This window comes from Apodemus sylvaticus, chromosome 1, assembly GCF_947179515.1.
Source record: "Apodemus sylvaticus chromosome 1, mApoSyl1.1, whole genome shotgun sequence".
In the NCBI taxonomy this organism is placed as follows: Eukaryota; Metazoa; Chordata; class Mammalia; order Rodentia; family Muridae; genus Apodemus; species Apodemus sylvaticus.
The window spans coordinates 22,152,032-22,176,118 of record NC_067472.1 but is presented as its reverse complement, the minus strand read 5'-3'; the positions used below and the strand labels follow the sequence as shown (position 1 = coordinate 22,176,118).

General features: G+C 37.6%; 1 pseudogene; it reads left to right on the top strand.

Moving 5' to 3' along the window:
• LOC127687603 (cytochrome P450 2C6-like) overlaps positions 1–10,456 on the top strand; it is a 95,046-nt pseudogene extending 84,590 nt beyond the window's left edge.
• The last annotated feature ends 13,631 nt before the right edge of the window (positions 10,457–24,087 follow it).

Genomic DNA, 24,087 nt, shown 5'->3' with positions numbered 1-24,087 from the left:
TAGTGATTGGCAAACATTAGGTATTTCTGTGTAGAGGTTGCAACATTTTATCAATTTTCCAGCACACTTTTCTGGAATGTCTATAATTTTGAAACTAAATCTGGAGTTAACTAGAGAAAGCCTGCATGCTGAGTCCTTCAATTCAAAACTAAGCTCAGACTCTTAATTTTTGTGCTTTGTTTTGTTTTCTTTTTTGATGTATTCATTCTAGCATTGTAACTTAGAAATAGTCTCTTAGAGTGTTCTTAAATAACAATGTTTTCTTACTATGTTTTTTTCTAGTTCCTATGACCTTCTTATAACCTGGACTATGAAAACAATTGGTTCTCCCATTTTATTTGATTTTAACAAAGCATGTGAATTTTGATACTTCCTTGTGACCTCCCCCTGCCCACTGCTCTCAAGAATAGCAGCCAGCAACCTGACCTCGCGCGCCTCATTGAAGAACAAGAAGAACCCATTTTTCAGCCTTCAGGGGAGGGGCTTGGCCTGCCTTTGTATCTTGGGAGAGAGGCATTAAAGATGGAGACTTGAACCAGAAGCCATGTGTTTTTGTGTCTCTCCATGTGTTTTCTCTTGCCCCTGTTCCTATACCCATCTCTCCTTCCAGGGAACCTGGTGTTAGAATGTATGAGCTGGACTCTACATATAGCACCCAACATGGATTATAACTGGAAATGGAGAGTCAGAATGAGGTATGCTGTCTGATTGGAGCTCCATGGAAAAAGGAAAAAAAAGTTTATGTATCCAGCATGGTAAGCAACAGGATATTAATTTAGCGCTAACAATGTCATTTATTTCTAATGGCTGTTGCTAAAGGAGTGCATACAGATACAGGCTAAACTGATTTAGTGCAGGCCCGGCACTAAGATCAGCTAGGGTGTGACAATGATATGGAACAAGGAATTAATTTAGTTAGGCATTTGTCCACAGTATAAGAACTACATCAAGCAAGAGAAATAGGGCATAAATTATATAAAACAAAATAAAAAGAGTAAAAAACAAAAAACAAACAAAAAATTTCTAAAAACATGAAGGAAGAGGAAGAGAAGGAAAATGGATTTAATTACACTGCAATGCAATGCGCTTCAATTTCTATGTCTTTGGTGCACCGATTGTCCACGTGTATGTTTATTTGTCCATGTTTTGTGTGAATGACTGTTTGTTTGTTTCATGTTGAAAAAATAAAATCAATGAAAATTTCGTCTTCTGGAGCCTCTTGAGCAGGCCGCAGGCTAATTTAAAACCGTGCTCAGCATGCTCAACTTTTTTTTTTTTTCTTAAAGGGCCACTAGCCTCCAGTTTGGGAAAACTTTGGTTTAACTTATAAGATTTGTGTAATCGCTTTGTTCTTGTTTTTAATTGGTCTTAATGGTATAAAGTTTTATGTCTTGACTATGGAGTTATACATATAGAGGCTGGTTTTGGCTGATGGCTTGGAGTCACAGCCATTTAGAACACGTGGCAACCCGCTAAGTTTGAGCTTTCACTCGAATGAGCAGGGAAGTGGCCGGAGCTGAGTCCCTGACATGTGGACCCGGGTCTCTTTGATTTGGCACAGCACAGTGTGGGGTGCAAGCTGATGGCGGCCCCAGCTGAAGGGAGCCTGGAAATCCGCAGGCCAAGGGCAGGTGGCCAGGGTGAGCATCTGGAGGCAAAGCGTGAGCATCACAGTTACTCGGCTTTGATGGGGGGAGGGGGAGGGGGAGCCATGTGCTGCCGGGGCTTGGAGGGAGCTCAAATGCTTAGAGGGAGAGAGTATGGTGGCCTGATGTCTGGATCCGTTTCAATGCTAGGCTTGGGCATGCTGCTAACCTGCTGCTTCTGACCAGCATGGCGCAGATGTGTGCCCTCCTCACTCCTGCCTTCCAGTGGGTGGGGGCAGAGGGGGGGCTGTCTCTTCTGCCTCAGTGCTCTCTCACCAGGTGTGCTCCCAGGCCTAGGTTTTCTGCCTCTGCAGGTGGATGAGCTGACTTAGAACTGGCTTAGATTCTGGCCAAGAAAATATTTTGGCGGATTCATACAGATATGATTCAAAATACAATTCAAATATAGCCTTGCCTTATGTGAGGAGTTTTTTGTCTCTGCTTCAGTACAGGAAGCTGGGATCTTAGATTTTTTAATATATTTTATTTATAGAAATTTCTTTTGTTTTATAAAAATATTTGTTGCTTGCATCTCTTATTCTCTCAGTCTCTGCTTCTCTGTCACCCCCTCTTGGGCTCTCCTCCCCTCCCCCCTCTCTCCACATGGTCATGCCCAGCCTCTGCTTCTCTACTCTCTCCTTCTCTCTGTCTCTCTCTGCCTCTACTACCCCCTTAACTCCCTTCTCCACACCCTGAATAAACTATTCTATATTAAAAATAAATAAATAAATAAATAAATAAAATATTTGTTTATAAAAATGTTTATAGAGAAACAGGCCTTTTCTTATGGGTATTTTATTTTTAAATACATAATTTTTAAAGGTTATTAAAATAAGTTAATAGGCTAAGACATTTCTGCCACAGGAAAACTTAAACCTCTGTTTTCAAGGCAGATATAAGTCAACTGACAAAAGATAGATAATTTTACAGATAAACACTGCTGTAATTAGCTGTTTATAATATATGTTCATTGCCATTCCTTGACAAGAGTAACATTAATATAGAATCACATTTTTGCTTTTGAAATAAAGTTTTCTACATCCTTCAATAAAGATATTGATATGTTGTTAAAATGTTATAGAGATATTTAAAAAAAAATGTTTTAAGAGGCTAATAAAACATCTGTTCTTTACTTTGAGCAGCAATCAAACTAATTATTATTAATGGTTGATCTATTATATGGAGAGCCTTTTTAGGCAAAATTAATAATTGTTATCCAAAAAATAAGTTGATACAATTTGCTTTATATTTCTATGCATACATCCCATAAAGATTATATCAACTATGGGAATAAAGTTTATATAATTAGATCACATGTTTATTCCTTTAAGTTTTCCCTGCTTTAGCACTTGGGTGCTATAGCAGCTATTTTTAAGATGTTAAAAAATCAATCTTTTAATAATAGTATATATATATATATATATATATATATATATATATATGTATATCCCATGGTTTACAATTGCTTAAAAATTGATTTTTAATACTGCTAATTCTTAATTTTTACAGTTGTTTATACAAATATAATTCAAATTTCAAAGGATATGTTCTCTAAATATCCTTTAGATATTTAAAAGCTAACCCAAAGGCTGGAGAGACAGCTATGGGTGCTGAGAACTGGACTCTTGTATTTTATGCTTATAAGCCTGGAGAGATGGCTCAGCCGCTAAAGGCTAGGCCCTCATTCATATAGCATGAGAACTCGAATCCCAGCAACCACATGGTGGCTCACAACCACCTGTGGTGAGATCTAACACCTTCTTCTGGCGTGTCTGAAGACAACTACAATATACTTATTTATAATTAAATCTTTAAAAAGGTGCCTGGACATGACCCCTTGGGGTAGGGCACATAAAATTTGTATCCCAAACAGGCTATATAGAAACATTCGGATGTACAAGCATATTTATTATTTATATCATCAAAAGGGTAATGACTTAAAAAATAATTTTATATTTTTTGCACATCAAATTATAAAGATTTGTTCTTGATATCCTCAATTTCTACTTCTACCACAGAATTGTGTTGATTCTAGAGGACTTAACTAACTTTTACAGATAAATGATACTCGTTTTTAATTTAGAAAATCAAAATATGTGCATATAACTATGATTCATTTTTGAGCATTCTAATTGCAACTGCTCTAGCAAAAGGCAACTGAGAATGCTATGTTTATTTTCTATAATTACATAGTTATTGCCTATGTTATGGTATATGCTTGGTGTTCCAACTTGAATTGGAACAAACATTGGAACTGGCCATTTAATAAATAAGGGTTATTCATTTGAGATATCTTTGACAATTTGATTCTTTATTATCCTCACAGACGTGGTAATATAAAACATTTTTTAAAAACAAAACAATATCTTCTTAAAAAAGGAAAAGAGAGGGGAAATGATATCCCCATGCATATAATTTAAATTATGCATATATATTTTTAAGGCATATTTATTTTTAAGAAATTTTTAAAATTTGGATGCCAAGGAAATCATTGCTAAATATATATGGCATTCTATCACTAGGTATGCCGGTGCCTAGATGAGATGGAAGAATTCACTTATTGGCATGGCTATTGTCCTCAAGATAGATTAATAATGTTTTTTAGATATGTATGAGGTTGTATTTCCTAATATGATCTTTACAGCCTCTGCATAATAGTACTCTTTTGATTTTCATAGATGGCTCTTCTGAAGGAAGAGCTAGATATCTTATTTATAATCAACAGGTGGTTATAGAAACACTTGGGCTCAGCTCAGTTAGCAGAGCTGACAATGGTATTAAATGTTTTTCAACCTATAAATAATACTTTTAATCCTTTTACACTTAGCTTGTATATTGCAGAATTTGTCCTTTTATTGGAAACCTATGACATGTTAAATTTTAATATGCCATCAGGAACTTTGTTTTCACTATTGTAAAACAATGCCCTAACTGCCTTTCCTAATCTCCAGCTCCCCATTTAGGGGTTGATCCACGTGGCCTTATGCCCAATCATTTTTGACAAATGATTGTAACTCACTATGAAAAATTAAAAAATTAAAATTTATACATTTGCATTGATACCTGTTCAAGATTTCTTTTCCCTTCTCTACATTTGGGAAAAGCATCTAAATGTAATCAATCATTGTTCACACGCTTTTTATACCATGGGATTACCCAAAATCATTACAGACAATAGGGCCAGACTAAACTGGCAATAACTTTATTTCATTTTGTAAAGAATTTGGTTTTACACATAAAACTAGAGTTTCTGATAACCCAACGGGTCAAAGAATTGTTGAGTGTGCACATCACACTCTTAAAAATTGACCTTTTAAAACAAAGAAGGTGGAAAGTATACCCTTTTAGATTACCCAAAGCCCATTGGCAACTTGCCACTTCTAATTCTTATGTCATGGTTAAATGGCGGGACACTTTAACTAATACATGGAATGGTCCAGACCCTGTTTTTATATGGAGAAGATGTTCTATTTATATTTTCTTTCAAAAAGAAGATGGAGTCCGATGGCTGCCAAAAAGATTGATATGGTAGGTAAATAGAGACCCTGAATCAGCTCTAAGTATGACTAATTCAATAATGATCTTAAAGCTGCTTCTCCCATATTGGGAATGTAGGCTGCTTTTCCTCTAGCCATTAATTTGCAAGCCAGGTTTTATTCCTGAGCTACTAATTTACAACCAAATTAAATACCATGGGCCTTCCAGAGAAACAGTTCAAACAGTTTTCCCTTTTAATCTCTTATTTTGTGTTTCAAACAGATATCTTTCAGATACATCACTCGAAGGTAGGCTGCTATAGCAATGGCTTCCAGGACTCGAAGGTGGGCTGCTATAAAAGCCAGCCAGCTCATATTCATAAGACATTTACTTTACCAGTGAATCTCCACAAATGGAGCTGCATAGAACTCAGATCTATGCATGTTTGTTAATTAAAGAAACATAGGCACCAGTTATGAAGTGCGAGGTGAGGCACTGCAACGGAAAAAGGAAATGTCCTGCTTCTGAGTTTCCCTGAAAGTAAGCCTGGCTGCATAGGGGTCAATGTTGAGAGACTGTCCTTTAAAATAATAAGGTAGTCTATTTCCCCTCCCTTGAAAAGGACGTCAATTGATATTTAAGGGGGTCGAGACCAATGCTTTCCTTCACTGGTCAATGCCCATCGTCTTTTGACGAATATATTTATCCACTGGTTTTTCTTAAAATTAATAAAAACGGAGGAATTGTGACCTCCCCCTGCCCACTGCTCTCAAGAATAGCAGCCAGCAACCTGACCTCACGCTTTATTGAAGAACAAGAAGAACCCTTTTCCAGCCTTCAGGGGAAGGGCTTGGCCTGCCTTTGTATCTTGGGAGAGAGACATTAAAGATGGAGACTTGAACCAGAAGCCACGTGTTTTTGTGTCTCTCCATATGTTTTCTCTTGCCACCGATCCTATACCCATCTCTCCTTCCAGGGAACCTGCTGTTAGAATGTATGAGCTGGACTCTACGCTTCCTGGTAAAGATTTGCCTCTAAAATGTATGTGGACTTTCGAGGTATTTTCTGGATTAGTGTTTTTGTATACACTTTCCAAATTCTGTGTTCTTAATGTCATTTTATGACTTGAATAATTCCAGGATAGAACTGAACAGAACTGATTGCAATGGGCACCAACTTGTTTCATTTCTTTCTTTTTTTTTTTTTTTTGAATTTTTTTTTATTCGATATAATTTATTTACATTTCAAATGATTTCCCCTTTTCTAGCCCCCCCACTCCCCAAAAGTCCCGCAAACCCCCTTCTCTTCCCCTGTCCTCCCACCCACCCCTTCCCACTTCCCCGTTCTGGTTTTGCTGAATACTGTTTCACTGAGTCTTTCCAGAACCAGGGGCCACTCCTCCTTTCTTCTTGTACCTCATTTGATGTGTGGATTATGTTTTGGGTATTCCAGTTTTCTAGGTTAATATCCACTTATTAGTGAGTGCATACCATGATTCACCTTTTGAGTCTGGGTTATCTCACTTAGTATGATATACAAGGGATTGTAACTTTAAAATTTGCTTGTCAACACTGAGATCTTAATAGGATTTGGAAAGAATTATTGATCAGATTAGAAACATTTCCCTGGCCTTTTACTTTGATATGAAGTTGATCATGAAAACATGCACGTTCTTTTCAGATTTGTATTTTCTGCATTCATCTTTTTATGATTCTATATATTGATTTATTATACTTTCATCAGTGAGTATACACATTATAAGCATTATAAGCAGATGCAGACATTTAGGTTTGCTTGGACAAACATTGTTCATGACTTGTGTGTTATATTTTAAGAAGTTTTGTTCTTTGTAGATTTTAAATTTAAAAAATTCATTCATGTGTACAATGTACCTTGATTATATTAAATTCTCACTGCTCACTTTCAACTACTTTTCAGGACACCCCAATCACTTCTCCTTCCCAGTTTCACATCTTACATTTATTTATGTAACTCACTGAGTCTAGATAGCATTGCCTCAAAGCACATAGATGTGGTTCACTCACATTGGAGTATGGGTAACCTACAGATTTCCACACACCTAAAATATATTACCCTTTAGGATTAGATTCTCAAGAGCCCATCTATGATCCATGATAAAAATTATGGTTGCTTTAATTTTGTTTTGACCTTGTGTAAAGTTGTGAGTTGAAGTATGTAACCGCTATATCATATCTAGAGAACACCATTTCACAGTACTTTCCCTTTGATTCTTACATTCTTTCTGCCCACTCTTTCATGATGATCCCTGAGAATTGGGGATATTATTGAACATTACCCCTTACTTCTTCTGTCCCCTTATTTTTTATGCATGCATAAACCTTTCACTTCTAGTATATTCTTATTCTAGCTCTTCTTTGATACCACACATGTTCTATTATCCCCATTTATTATCTATTTTTGCTTGAACTATGAAATACTTGTGTAAGAATCCTACACAAGTTTCCACATAACATCTTATGTTCTTTGAATTTTGTTTAAGCCTTTGTATTGCTGTCCACTTTCCCATTCATATCACTTCACTACCCACTTGAATCCTGCACCCAGTATTGTTACCCTTTCTACTTTCATTTCACCTCTATTATACTACCTCTATGTATCCTCCACTGACAATGCTCTTCATTTAGCTACCTTACTTCCACATATACCATAAGTCAAACACACACACACACACACACACACACACACAAAACAACAACAACAACAACAACAACAAATGATTTAAGCTAAGGCTCTCAAGTAAGACAAAACGTGTAGCATTTATATCGTTGAAATGAGTGACATTATTGAGTATAATTTTTTTTCGTCATGTACATGAGAAGAAGTATTATCAGCTTATGGGTACAGCCATCCCAGCATCTCAGGAATTAAACCTGCTTGGTTGTGATGGTTAATGATTTTGATAATGATCTTTGTAAGCATAATTTTTATTCACTTGATATAATTGTCATCTAGGCTTACTTTAGAATAAGCTCACCCTTTTTATCTCTTTTTGAACTCTAACTGGCTGTTTCAACTCAGTTCTTCTGACCCAAACTTCTCTTCAAGATGACTGATTTAATCTGAATCCTCTCAGATTCTCACTGATCTGCTCTGCTTGGCCTCAAACTAACTCTGGCAATCTGTTCCAATCTGGCTCTTTCATATTCTCTGACTCATTGTGACTTTACCTGTGTTTAACTTGTTCTGTCTTTAACCTCTCTCTGTAAATCTGACCCTGTAAAAACTTTCCTGAACTCCACAAAAAGATCTACCACCAACTCCCCTCCACTGTACTGTCTTTCAACTCACTGACTCAACCAAACTGACAGATTAGAACTCAGAGATCTGTATGCTTCTGTCTCCTGATTACTTGTATTAAAGGCATGTACCACCATGCCTGGTCTTAAGATTTTCTTTACCAGAGACTTGCTCTATATAATACTGACCTTAAACTAGAAGATTACTTGCTTCCATTCTGTCGGATTAAAGGTATATCTGTATTCCAGCTAGATCACACAGACCTAGAAGGTGTTTGTACATGATCTCTTGCCAGAGAAACCATGTTGCTGGATTAAAATTCTCCTACAGATGATGAATTCAGTAATCAAGTCCTAACCTAAAGTTAGACTAAAGGCATTTTAATAACATCACTGTCACTATCCTCACACTCTTCCCAGGCTCTGGTGGTCAGAAATGTTTCTGATATTCTTTATACTTAATCATATCCATGGAGCAGAAGATTGAATTATGTCATTTCCCATTTTCCTTACATGCCATGATTTCTTTGTAACTTGCTTGTTTGTTACTCTTCTGTGTATCATTGCAGGGGACAAAAGTAATAACATCACTCTCATCAGTGCTGAAGGAAAGCAAGGAATTCCCCAACCTAGAGATATTTGACCCTGGCCACTTTCTAGATGGGAATGGAAACTTTAAGGAAAATGACTATTTCATGCCTTTCTCAGCAGGTAATAGAAATGTATTACCATGGTTTCAGTGGCATGCAGATCTGTGGGGATTTACAAAGTGACTCCACAGAGGCTGATAGATTTGCAGTTTGTGCATGATCAGGCACATAACTTGAATTGTCCATGCACTCTCCTTTATGAGGAGCACCCTCTCTGTCTGACTATGAAAATGAGACATTTACTTTTTCATCCATTGTTCAGAAACTGAGAAACCTAGAGTGAAGGGAATTTGTTTCCTTCCTTTAGGTACATCACATAGATACCAAAGATACCATCCTACAAACAAAAATTCACTTATACTTTACTCATTACCCATGAAAATAGAGATTTATTCATAATTTAAATTCATCTCTTTGCTCTTACTAACCTTCAGGCTTAATTCAACTATGCAGCTATGTATTCAAAGACACAGAAAGGCACCAGGTGGCTTGAAGTATGTTTGGGACATAGATGAGTGAATATTTCATGTTAATGCAGTTGGACTAATGGATGCAAGATCATCATGTATCCTAGGGCCAGAGGGTTTTTGGGAAGAAGGTCATACCTTGCTCTTTCATACATCACATTTTGAACAAAGCAGTGCAGCATTCATATAAAAGATGTCTAGCTTCCTCAAATGGCATAGGTCACAAAAAATATCCAAAGAAAACTGCGTATCATTTCACAGAACTGCCTAAACCATGGAACAGGACATGTCTCTGTTCAGAAATTTCCAAATAGCCTTGGGAAGATGAAGATATTGTAGACATGCCATTATTCTTTGCAGTGTCCTCAGGGTACCCCTTCCAAATTTAGGTTATTAGTAATGGATATTGGATGCATATATGCAATATATGTGCTACCTAGAAACAAAAGTCTGTTTCTTAGACTTACGATCTTTACTAAACATTAATAATCCAACTCCACAACCTTTCCGGTGCTTTGAACACAGGTGTGAGCAAACACATCTAGATGACATGTATTTTTGAAGCATATATTCCTTAATGCCATATGTGAGTTGGAAATATGACCCTCTTTGTCTATTTGTCTAAAAGTTGTCCCTTCTCCCATCCATATGTCTGACCACATACCCATTATTCCCTTGTATTTGCACCAGTACAGTTAATGTCAGGCTAACATTTATGTACAAGGAATAATTATCTTCTTTGACATTTCCTACCCAGGAAAACAGATGTGTGTAGGAGAGGGCCAGGCCCACATGGAGCTATTTTTATTCCTGTCCACAATTTTACAGAAGTTTAAGCTAAAGTCTCTGGTTCACCCAAAGGACATCGATGCAACTCCAGTATTCAAGGAACTGCCTCTGTGCTACCATCTTATTAGCTCTGCTTCATTCCTCTATAAGGAGATCAAATTGCCTAGCTCCTGATGTGTGTTCCTTTCTTTCTTCAAGTAACTCCCAAATAACACAAGATTCAAGAAATACCAATATTACATTTTGTAGTTTCTGGCATCACTGTACACATATATCCATATTTCCCTATTCTGTGTAACTCTGTTCCCAACCCTAGTGGCTATGTGTATCAAAGTTTGAGCTGTTACTGTGGTTTAGTTGAAGCACCATGTTATTATTATAATTCATGGTAATTTATCTCCTGTATGTTTTAAATAATAAGATCTTTTAATTGATGTACAATTACTTGGAGTTTCACTGTAATTCAGGCTAGAAACAAAACACTATAGTTTCTCAATATATCATGCTGTTCCATATAACGAGAACAGAGAATTTAAAGTAGGAATACTAGGAAGAAAGCCTTGGCACCCCATGTTGTCCTTGTCATTCAACCCTGAAAACCCAAATTTCATCTGGAGTGTATGTCTCAAAGTCTGGGCATAGTAGAATACATATTGGATGTTATACCAGGGCTTAAGGGGCAGACACCGGAAGATTCCTTGAGCTTCCTGATCACCAATACTAGCTTAATTGCTATGCCAAGGAGATAAACTATCTCAGAAAAGAGATAGCTGTTTCTTGAGAAACAGCACCCAAGCTTTACTTCTAACCTCTATATGGATATGACTTTTTTTCAAACATGCACCTAGTATTGAACACACTATTTTCCCCTTCCTCAACACATAAAATGAAGATGAAGGGAAGGATAGTAGGAAGCTCTATTACTGAGTGTTAATTATAGTTATCAGTAGTATTTGTATTTGAAACAGATGAGTAATGACCAGAAGCACTCTATAGAGAAAGATAATTAAGACACATCACAGGGAAGAATAGGTATGTAGATTGGGGGTAGTACCCAAGGTTTCTTTCAACAACAACAAAACCTTTTTTTTTTTCGTTTTTAATATTGATTAGGATAGCATTTTTTCTGGATTTCTTTTTTTTTATTATATTTCCTTTATTTACATTTCAAATGTAATCCTCTTTCCTGGTTTCCTTTCTGAATACTCCCTATCCTTTCCCCCATCTCCCCACTCCAGCTTCCCTGTGCTGGCACTATACTTGGGCATGGAACATTCTCAGGACCAAGGACCTTTCCTCCCTTTGGTGTCCAACAAGGCCATCCTCTGAAAAATATGCAGCTGGAGCCATCGGTCCCTCTATGTGTACTCTTTGGTTGGTAGTTTAGTTCATGGGAGCTGTTATTCCTCCTATGGGGCTAGAAGGCTCTTCAGTCCTTCTCTAGCTCCTCCATTGGAGACCTTGTGCTCAGTTCAATGTTTGGCTTAGAGCAATCACTTCTGTATTTGTTAGGTACTGGTAGAGCCTCTCAGGAGACAGCTATATCAGGCTTCTGTCAGCAAGCAATTGTTGGCATACACAACAGTGTCTGGGTTTGGTGACTCTCTATATGGGATGGATCCCCAGGTGGGACAGTCTCAGGAAGGTCTTTCCTTCAGTCTCTGCTCCACACTTTGTCTCTGTATCTCCTCCCATGGGTATTTTGTTCCTCCTTCTAAGAAGGACCAAAGTATCTATACTTTGTTCTTCCATCTTCTTGAACTTCATTTGGACTGCATATTGTATCTTTAGTATTCCAGGCTTCTGGTCTAATATCCACTTATTAGTGAGTACAAACCATATGTTTTATTTTGTGATTGGGTTACCTCATTCAGAATGATATTTTCTAGTTCTATCCATTCGCCTCAGAATTTCATGAATGCACTGTTTTTAATAGCTGAGTACTGTTCCATTGTGAAAATGTACCACATTTTCTGTATCCATTCCTCTGTTGAGGAACATCTGGGCTCTTTCCAGCTTCTGGCTATTATGAATAAGGCTGCTATGAACATAATGGAGCAGGTGTCCTTATTACATGTAGGAGAATCTTCTGGGTATATGCCCAGGAGAGGTATAGCTGAGTCCTCAGGTAGTAATACATTCAGTTTTCTGAGGAACTGCCAAACTGATTTCCAGAGTCGTTTTACCAGCTTGCAATCCTACCATCAGTGGAGGAGTGTTCCTCTTTCTCCACATTCTCACCAGCACATGCTGTTCCCTGAGTTTTTGATCTTAGCCATTCTAACTGTGGTGAAGTGGAATCTCAGGGTTGTTTTTATTTGAATTTCTCTGATCACTTTGGATGTTTAACATTTTTAGGTGCTTCTCAGCCATTTTATATTTTTCAGTTGAGAATTCTTTGCTTAGCTCTGTACCCCATTTTTAAATAGAGCTTTTTTGTTCTCTGGAGTCTAACTTCTTGAGTTCTTTGTATATATTGAATGTTAGCCCCCTATCTAATGTAGGGTTGGTAAAGATCTGTTCCAAGTATGTTGGTTGCTGTTTTGTCAAATTGACAGTGTTCTTTGCCTTAAAGAAGCTTTGTAATTTTCTGAGGTCCCAATTGTCAATTCATGATCTTAAAGCATAAGCTATTGGTATTCTGGTCCAGGAATTTTCCCCTGTTCCCAAGTGTTCTTCACTTTTCCCTGCTTTCATTTCATTTCATTTCTTTTCTTTTCATTTCATTTCTTTTCTTTTCTTTCCTTTCCTTTCCTTTTCCTTTTCTTCTCTTCTCTTCTCTACTCTTCTTTTTTCCTTTCTTTTCCTTTTCTTTTTTTCTTTTTCTTTTCTTTTTTTAATTGAATATATTCTTCATTTACATTTCAAATGCTGAAACCTTTCCTGGTTTCCCCACTCCCTGAAAACCCCAACCCCTCCTCACAACCACTACCTCCAAATATATGCCCCTCCACCTGGCCCACTCCCACCAACATCTCCTTGATTTTCCTATGCTGGGGCATCTATTGAGCTTTCATAGGACCAATGACCTCTCCACCCAATGATACCTGACAATGCATTCCTCTGTCACGCCTTTGGCTGGAAACATGTGCATCCCTTGGTTGATTGTTTAGTCCCTGGGAGCCCTGAGCATCTGGGTGGCCAACATTGTTGGTCTTCCCATGGGGCTGCAAACCCCTTCAGCTCCTCCAATCCCTCCTCCAACTCCTCTATTGGGGACCCCACACTCAGTCCAATGGTTGGCTGCTAGCATCTGCATCTATATCTGCAAAGCATTGGCAGGACCCCTTCAGAGACAACCATAACAGGCTCCTTTTGGTATGCACTTATTTATGTCCATAACAGTGTCAGGGTTTGGTGACTGTTTATTGGATGAATCTCCAGGTAGGGCAGTCTCTGGGTGCCCTTTTCTTCAGTAACTGCCCCACACTTTGTCTCCATAGTTGCTCCTGTGAGTATTATGTTCCCTTTCTCGGAGGAACCAAAGCAACCCCACATCAGCCTTCCTTCTTCTTGAGCTTCCTGTGGTCTGTGAATTGTAGTTTGTTTATTTTGAGCTTTTGGGCTAACATCCACTTAGCAGTGAGTGCATGCAATGTATGTTCTTTTGTGATTGGGTTACCTCACTTAGGATGACACTTTCTTTTTCCATGCATTTGCCTAAGAATTTTATGAATTCATTGTTTTTAATAGCTGAATAGTACTCTACTGTGTATATGTACTACAATTTCTATATCCATTCCTCAGATTAAGGACATCTGGATTCTTTCCAGCTTCTGGCTATTATAAATGAGACTGCTGTGATCATACTGGAGTATGTGTCTTTATCACATGTTGTAGCATCTTCTGCCTACATGCCCAGGAGTGGTATATCTGGGTCCTCGGGTAGTATTATGTCTAAATTTCTGAGGATCCGCCAAATTGATTTCCAGAGTGTTTTTTATCAGTTTGCAATCCCACCAGCAATGGAGAAGTGTTCCTCTTTCTCCACATCTTCACAGGCATCTGTTCTCTGAGTTTTTGATCTTAGCCATTCTGACTGGTGTGAAGTGGAATCTCAAGGTTGTTTTGATTTACATTTCCCTGAAAACTAAGGATGCTGAACATTTCTTTAGGTGCTTCAGAAGCATTTGGGTTTCCTCAGTTGAGAATTCCCTGTTTAGCTCTTTATCTCATTTTTAATAGGGTTATTTGACTCTCTGGAGTCTAACTTCTGGAGTCCTTTGTATACATTGGATATTAGCCCTCAATCAGATATAGGATTGTTAAAAATCTTTTCACAATCTGTTGGTTGTTGTTTTGTCCTATTAACATTGTCCTTTGCCTTACAGAAGCTTTGCAGCTTTTTTGGAAAAGCATGGTCTTTTGTTGAAAAAGTAAGTAAACTATATTATGATAAAATTGAAGATTTTTGTGGAAAATATTTCTGATAAAATAGAAGAGATATATAGGAAAACACATTAAAATTGATAATTTTCATAAAAATTAAAGAGTAAAGTGATAGACATAAAAACATTGCTAAATTAAATGAAAAATGAAATAGAAACATTTTATAATAGAATTGAAGTATAATGTGGAAAATATTTCTGATAAAATTGTAGAAAAATGTAGAAAAATATTAAAATTAAAGGTTATTTATATATATATATATATATATATATATATATATATAATGATGGTAGGCATAAAAGTATTTCTAAGTTGATTTAAAGTGGAATTATAAACATTTTCTCAAAAAGTTGTAGATTTACATGGAAAATATTTCTGATAAAATTGAAATACATAGAAAAAAATGTTAAAATTGAAGATTATCCACATCCTCCCCAACATCTGCTGTCTCCTGAGTTTTTAACCTTAGCCATTCTGACTGCTTTGAGGTGAAATCTCAGGGTTGTTTTGATTTGCATTTCTCTAATGACTAATGATTTGAACATTTCTTAAGGTGCTTTTCAGCCATCCGAATTTCTTCAGGTGAAAATTCTTTGTTTAGCTCTGTGCCCCATTTTTTAATAGGGTAATTTGGTTCTCTGAGGTCTAACTGCTTGAGTTCTTTGTATATATTGGATATTAGCCCTCTGTTGGATGTAGGGTTGGTGAAGATCTTTTCCCATTTTGTTGGTTGCTGTTTTGTCCTTTTGACAGTGTCCTTTTCCTTACAGAAACTTTATAATTTTATGATCCAATTTGTTAATTCTTGATTCTAGAGCATAAGCTATTGGTGTTCTCTGTTCTGGAACTTTTCCCCTGGGCCCATGTCCTCAAGGGTCTTCCCCAGTTTCTTTTCTATTAGTTTCAGTGTGTCTGATTTTATGTGGAGGTCCTTGATACACTTGGAGTTGAGCTTAGTACTAGGAGATAAGAATGGATCAATTCACAGTCTTTTGCATGCTGACCTCCAATTGAACCAGCACCATTTGTTGAAATGGCTCTTCTTTCCACTGGATGTTTTCCATTCCTTTGTCGAGGCTTAAGTGATCATAAGTGTGTGTGTTCATTTCTGGGTCTTCAATCCTATTCCATTGGTCCACTTGCCTGTCACGGTACCAATACCACTCAGTTTTTAACACTATTGCTCTATAGTATTACTTGAGGTCTGGGATACTGATTCCCACAGAAGGTCTTTTATTGTTGAGAATAGATTTAGCTATCCTCAGTTTTTTGTTATTCCAGATGAATTTGAGAATTGCTCTTTCGAACTCTATGAAGAACTGAGTTGGGATTTTGATGGGGATTGCATTGAATCTGTAGATTGCTTTTGGCAAGATGGCCATTATAACTATATTAATCTTGCCAATCCAAGAGCATGGAAGATTTTTCCATTTTCTGAGGTCTTCTTTGATTTTCTTCTTCAGAGACCTGAAGTTTTTGTTATACAGATCTTTCATTTGTTTGGTTAGAGTCACACCAAAATACTTTATATTGTTTGTGGCTATTCTAAAGGGTATCATTTCCCTAACTTCTTTCTCAGTCTGCTTATCCTTTGAGTAAAGGAAGGCTTCTGATTTGCTTGAGTTGATTTTATAACCAGCCACTCTGCTGAAGTTGTTTATCAGCTGTAGGAGTTCTCTGGTGAAGTTTTTTGGGTCACTTAAATAGACTATAATATCATCTGCAAATAGTGATAGTTTGACCTCTTCCTTTCAAATTTGTATCCCTCTGATCTCGTTTTGTTGTCTAATTGCTCTAGCTAGAACTGCAAGTATTATATTGAAAAGATATGGAGATATATCCCTGATTTTAGTGGGATTGCTTCAAGTTTCTCTCCATTTAGTTTGATGTTGGCGACTGGTTTGCTGTATATTCCTTTAACTATGTTTAGGTATGGGCCTTGAATTCCTGTTCTTTCCAAGACTTTTAGCAGGAAAGGATGCTGAATTTTGTCAAATGTATTTCAGTATCTAATGAAATGACCATGTGTTTTTTTCTTTGAGTTTGTTTATGTAGTGGATTGCATTGATGGATTTCCATATATTGAACCATTCCTGCATCCCTGGAATGAAGCCTACTTGATCATGGTGGATGATCGTTTTGATATGTTCTTGGATTTGGTTGGCAAGAAATTTATTTAGTATTTTTACATCAATATTCATAAGGGAAATTGGCCTGAAGTTCTCTTTCTTTGTTGGATCTTTGTTTGGTTTTGGTATCAGCATCATTGTAGCTTTGTAGAACGAGTTAGGTAGTGTTCCTTCTGTTTATTTCTTTGTGGAATAGTTTGAAGAGTATTGGTATTAGGTCTTCTTTGAAGGTCTGGTAAAATCTGCACTAAAACCATCTGGTCCCATGCTTTTTTTGGTTGGGAGACTTTCTATGACCCCTTTTCTTTCTTTAGGGGTTATGGGACTGTTTAGATGATCTATTTGATTCTGATTTAATTTTCATGTTTGGTATCTGTCTAAGAAATTGTTCATTTCCTCCAGATTCTCCAGTTGTATTGAATATAGGTTTTTTTAAAGTAGGATCTGATGATTTTTTGAATTTCCTCAGTTTCTGTTGTTATATCTCCCTTTTCATTTCTAATTTTGTTAATCTGGATACTGCTTCTGTGCCCTTTGGTTAGTCTGGCTAAGTGTTTATCTATCTTGTAGACATTTCTCCACTGCTGGTGGGATAGCAAGATGGTACAAGCACTCTGAAAATCAATCTGGAATTTCCTCATAAAACTGGGCATAACACTTCTGGAGTACCCTGCTATACCACTCCTGGGCATATACCCAGAGGATTCCCTGGCATGCAATAAGGACACATGCTCCACTATGTTCATAGCAGCCTTATTTATAATAGCCAGAAGCTCAAAAGAACCCAGATGTCCCTCAATGGAGGAATGGATACAGAAAATGTGGTATATTTACACAATGGAATACTAGTCAGCAATCAAAAACAATGAATTCATGAAAATTTTAGGCAAATGGTTGGAACTGGAAAATATCATCCTAAGTGAGGAAACCTATTCACAAAAGAATACACATGGAATGCAATCACTGATAAGTGGATATTAATTAGCCCAGAAGCTCTGAATATTAAAGACACAATTAGCATATCAAATGATTCCCAAGAAGAAGGAAGGAGAGGGCCCTGGTCCTGGAAAGGCTTGATCTAGCATTGTAGAAGATTATCAGGACAGAGAAATGGGAAGGGGTGATTGGGGAATGGGTGGAGAGATGAGGGCTTATGGGATATATGGGGAAGGGAGAACCAAGAACAGGGAAAGCATTTGGAATGTAAACAAAGAATATAGAAAATAAATAAATACATAAACAAAAAATTGAAGTTTATTATGGAAATTATACAGATAAAATGGTAGGTATAATTAATTCTAAGTTGATTGAAAGTGGAACTGTAAACATTTTCAGGTAAAATTGAAGATTTACATGGAAAATATTTCTGATAATGTTCAAGAAATATCTGGACAAACATCTTAAAATTGACTATTTCATGGAAGTTTAGACAGATTAAATGGTAGATATAAAAACATTTCTAAATTAATTGAATGTGGAATTAAAAACATTTTGTGATAAAATCAGCGATTTACATGGAAATCATTTCTGATAAAATAGAAGAAACATATAGAAAACATGTTAAATTGAAGATTATCATGAAAATGGACGTAAAACAGACATAAAAATTTACTAAATTAATTGAGGAATTACAAACACTTTCTGATAGAATTGAAGGTTTTTAAAGTATTTCTGTTAGTCTATGTCTTTTTATTAGGGAATTGAGTCCATTGATGTTAAGAGATATTAAGTGACTTCTGCTTCCTATTATTTTTGATGTTATTTTTATGTTTGCATGGGTATCTTCTTTTGGGTTTGTTAGAAGAAGATTACTTTCTTGCTTTTTCTAGGGTGTAGTTTCCCACCTTGTGTTGGTGGTTTCCATTTATTATCCTTTGTAGGGCTGGATTTGTGGACAGATATTGTGTAAATTTGGTTTTATCATGAAATATCTTGGTTTCTCCATCTATGGTGATTGAGAGTTTTGCTGGGCATAGAAATCTGGGCTGACATTTGTGTTCTCTTAGGGTCTGTATGAGATCTGCCTAGGATCTTCTAGGCTTCATTGTCTCTAGTGAGAAGTCTGGCGTAATTCTGATAGCCTGCCTTTATATATTACTTGACCTTTTTCTCCTTACTGTTTTTAATACTCTTTTTCTATTTCGTGTATTTGATGTTTTAATTATTGTGTGATAGTAGGATTTTCTTTTCTTGTCTAATCTATTTTTAGTTCTGTAGGCTTATTGTATGTTCATAAGCATCTCTTTCTTTAAGTTTGAGAAGTTTTCTTCTATAATTTTGTTGAAGACATTTACTGGCCCTTTAAGTTGGAAATCTTCACTCTTTTCTATACCTATAATCCTTATGTTTGGTTTTCTCATTTTGTCCTGGATTTCCTGGATGTTTTGAGTTGCATGCTTTATGAATTTTGCATTTTCTTTGACTGTTGTGCCAATATTTTCTATGGTATCTTCAACCTCTGAGGTTCTTTCTTCTATCTCTTCTAGTCCATTGTTGATGCTTGCATCTATGACTCCTGGATTCTTTCCAAGGCTTTCTATCTCCAAAGATGTCTATGATTTCTTTATTATTTCTACTTCCACTCTTAGATCCTAGATTTTTTTTTCAGTTCCTTCACTTGATTGTTTTTGCTTTCCTGTAGTTCTTTAAGGGATTTTTGCATTTCCTCTTTAAGGGCTTTTACCTGTTGACCGATGATCTCCTGTATATCTTTAAGGGAGTTATTAAGTCATACTTGAAGCACTCTATCAGCATCATGAGAGACGATTTTAAATCCAACTCTGGTTTCTCCTGGGTGGTGGGGTATCTGGGACTTGCTGTGTTGGAGGAACTTGGTTCTGATGTTGCCAAGTAGCCTTGGTTTCTGTTGGTAGGGTTCTTATGCTTGCTTTTCTCCATCTGGTTATTTCTGGTGCTAGTTGGTCTTGATGTCTCTGGCTGGAGCTTGTCCTTCCTGTGGGTCTGTAAGCCTATGTCCATACTCGTGGGAGACCAATTCTCTTCTGTCAGGTTCTATGCATAGAAGTCTGTGGAGCTGCCTGGCTCCCTGGTGCAAATGGCAGCCTGAAGACCTCTGTCCTGGTTGGATGTTCACAGAAAGCTGTGGAGTTGCTTGGCCCCCTGATGTAAATTAATGGTGGCAGGAAGACTTCCATCTCAGCTCTTCCACTGTTCATATTCCCTGTGTGCTTCTATCTGTTCTCCTCCAAAGAGAAGGTGGAGATCTTACCTAGGTGCTCAGAAGTGAAAGTGCTGCTGAGAGATCACTCTTTCCTGGCTGGATGTGCACAGAAAGTTGTGGAGTCTCCTTGCCCCCTGGTACAAATGGTAGTGGGAAGAATTCTGTCCCAGGTGCCCCACTGTTGGCATGCCCTCAGCTTTGCAGTTTTATAACAGCCTATTTGTCAATTCTTGTTCTTAGAGCACAAGCCATTGGTGTTCTATTCAGGAAAAATTTCCCTATGCCCATTTGTTCAAGGTTCTTCCCCACTTTCTCCTCTATAAGCTTCAGTGTATCTGGTTTTATGTGTAGGTCCTTGATCCATTTGGACTTGAGCTTAAGAATGGGTCAATTTGCATTTTTCTGCATGCTGACCTCCAGTTGATCCAGCACCATTTGTTAAAAATGTCTTTTTTCCACTGGATATTTTTAGCTCCTTTGTCAAATATCAAGTGACTGTAGGTGTGTGGGTTCATTTATGGTCTTCACTTCTAATTCACTGATCTTCCTGCCTGTCTCTGTACCAATACCAAACAGTTTTTATCACTATTGTTCTGTAATAGAGCTTAAGGTCAGGGATGGTGATTTCCCTCAGGAGATCCATTGTTGTGGAGAATAGTTTTGCTATCCTGGGTTTTTTGTTAATCCAAGTGAATTTGCAGATTGCTCTTTCTAGCTCTATGAAATATTGAGTTGGAATTTTGGTGAGTATTGCATTGAATCTGTAGATTACTTTCAGCAAGATGGCCATTTTTACTATAGTAATCCTGCCAATCTATGAGCATGGGAGGTCTTTCCATCTTCTGAGATCTTCAATTTCTTTCTTCAGAGGCTTGAAATTTTTGTCATACAGATCTTTCACTTGCTTGGTTAGAGTCACACCAGAGTATGTAATATTATTTGTGACTATTGTGAAGGGTGTCATTCCCCAAATTTCTTTCTCAGCCTCTTTACCCTTTGAGTAGAGGAAGACTACTGATTTATTTGAGTTAAATTTATAAACAGCCACTTTGCTGAAGTTGCTTATCAGATATAGGATTTCTCTGGTGGAGTTTTTGGAGTCACTTAAGTATAATATCATATAATTTGCAAATAGTGATAGTCTGACTTCTTCCTTTCCAGTTCATATCCCTTTGACCTCCTTTTGTTGTCGAATTGTTGTATTTAGAACTTCAAGTACTATATTGAATAGGCAGGGAAAGAGAGGTTTGCCTTGTCTAGTCCCTGATTTTAGTGGGATTGCTTCAAGTTCTCTCCATTTAGTTTGATGTTGGCTATTGGTTTGCTGTATGTTGCTTTTACTATGTTTAGATATGGGACTTGAATTCCTGATCTTTCCAAGACTTTTAACGTGAAGTTATATTGAATTTTGCCAAGTGCTTTTGCAGCATATAATGAGGTAATCATGTGTTTTTTCTTTCTATATGTTTATGTAGTAGATTACATGGATGGATTTCCTTATAGTGAACCATCCCTGGATCTCTGTGATTTCTTTATTGTTTCTTCCTCCTTTTATAGATCCTGGATGGTTTTGTTCAATTCCTTCTCCTATTTGGTTGTGCTTTCCTGTAATTCTATAAGGGCTTCTACCTGTTTACATGTGTTCTCATGTATTTCTTTAAGGGAATAATTTCTGTCCTTCTTAAAGTCCTCTATCATCTTCATGAGCTGGGACTTTAAATAAAATCTTGATTTTTCTGTGTGTTGTGTATCCAGGGCTTGCTGTGGTGAAAGGACAGTGTTCTGACGTTGCAGTGTTGCCTTGGTTTCTGTTGCTAATGTTCTTGTGCTTGTCCTTACCATCTCTCTGGTGTTTGGTGGACTTTCTGTCTCTGATGGAGCTTGTCCCTCCTGTGAGGCTATTAACCTGTGATATTAGGTGTGTCGGTATGCCTGGGAGACCAGCTTTCTCTGGGTATGATTTGGCTATGGAGGACTGTGGCACAGGGTCAACACTGTGGCACAAATGGAACTCAGAAGGCCTATATTCATTTTTTTCCAACTGTTTGTTTTTACTTATCTTTCTGCAATGGATTTACTCATTTCCCCCTTTTTGTTTGTATTCTCTGAGTTCTTTAAGGGATTTATTAATATCATCCGTTAGGACATCTATCAACCCTCTAAAGTTTTAAGTTCATTTTCTTGTGCTTCAACTGTGTTGGAATATGCAGGGTTTGCTGTAATAAAAGTACCTGGCTCTAATGGTGACATATTGCCCCAGTTGTTGTTTGTTTTTTTTAACTTGTCACAGAGGCATCTGGGTTTGGGATGATTATGGGTCTAGGAGCAGATTTCTGGGTTTTGTTTTTGTTTTTTTTGTTTTGTTTTGTTTTGTTTTTTACTTTGTTGGTTGCCTGTTTTGTTTCTTTTTTCAATTGGCTGCTTTATTTATTTTCATTTTAAATGCTATTCCCCTTTCCAGTCTTTCTTCCACAAACCCCCTATCTCCCCTCTTTCCCCTGCTTCTATGAAAGTACTCCCCCACCCACTCACCTACTCCTGTCTCAGTGTCATAGCATTTTCTTACACGGAGTCATCAAGCCTCCATAGGACCAAACATCTCCCCTTCCATTGATGCCAGATAAGGCAACTCTATGCTATCCTACATATGTAGATGGAGCATGGGTTCCTCCACGTGTACTCTTTGCTTGGTGGTTTAGTCCCTGAGAGCTTTGTGAGGGGGTCTATTTGCAAACCTCTTCAGCTCCTTCAATTCTTCCCCTGACTTCTCTACTGGCGTTCCCAATATCAGTCTGATATTTGGCTGTGTGCATCTGATTTGATTCTGAATTGGTCAGAAGACAGCTATAGCAGGATTTCATCATTAAGTGCTTCTTGGTATCAGCAATAGTGCCTGCAAATGGAATGGATATCTAGGTGGGGCAGTCTTTGGATGGCTTTTCCTTCAGTCTCTGCTCCACTCTTTGTCCCTGCATTTCCTTTTGACAGGAGCAATTCTGAAATACCATTTTTTGAGACAAGTAGTTTGCCCTATTCCTACAGGTTCTGTCTCTCCTTTGTCGGGTATTTTGGCTTATGTAATCCCTGTCGGGTCCTGGAAACCTCTTGGGTCCATGATATCTGGGACTTTCTAGTGGTTTCCCCATCCCCTACTGATGTGTACCTCCATTCAATTTCCTGACCCTCTGTACTTCTTCCTGTTTCCTTTCACATCTGAGATTGTCCCCCTTCCCCCTCCTTTCTCTCTCCTTCCCAGCTCCCCTCCTCTCTACCTCCCAGTGATAATTTTCTTCTCTTTTCTGAGTAGGACCGAAGCAACCACAATTTGGTCTTCCTTCTTCTTGGGCTTCACTTCGTGAGTTGTGTATTCTGAGCCATTTGGCTAATATTCACTTATCAATAAGTGAATCAATCATGTGTGTTCTTTTGTGTCTGGTTTACCTTACTCAGGATATTTTTTAGTTACATCCATTTCCTTACTAATTTCATGAAGTCGTTATTTTAATAAACCACATTTTCTGTATCCATTCCTCTATTGAGGGGCATCTGGTTTATTTCCAGCTTCTGACCTATTGTTTCTTGGTTTGTGATTTCTTTCTATTCTCCTGGCTTATGTATTCTGTGCTTGAGCAAGGCATCTCATCCAGAGTTTTGAGCTGGAGTTCTGTGGGCCTGCATAGCCTCTGATCCAACAACCATTCTTCCACTGAGTTGGAGGTTGGTACATGGCAGTGAGAAAGGCAGGGGATTGGGGGTAGTTTTTCAGGGAGAGACAGAGAAAAGGTAGGAAGTCTGTGGTTGAGTGGCCTACTTGTTATTTTGGTGGCCCATATGACCTCTGGTCTAACAGTGAATCTCTGCCTGAGTTGAAAGCTGAGATATAGTAATACAAAACAGATGAGAATTGGGAATAGTGTATATGTTGGAGCACCAAGAGAGTGGAAGTTCTAAAGGATTGCAACCTACCTTGTCTTCTGGCAGGCATGGTGTTGCTTTGGTTGGTCAGAGGATGTCTGCCTGAGGGAATGGAAAGAGTAGGGAAGGCCCTGTGAGGATGGTGATCTTCTGGCAGCACCTTTTA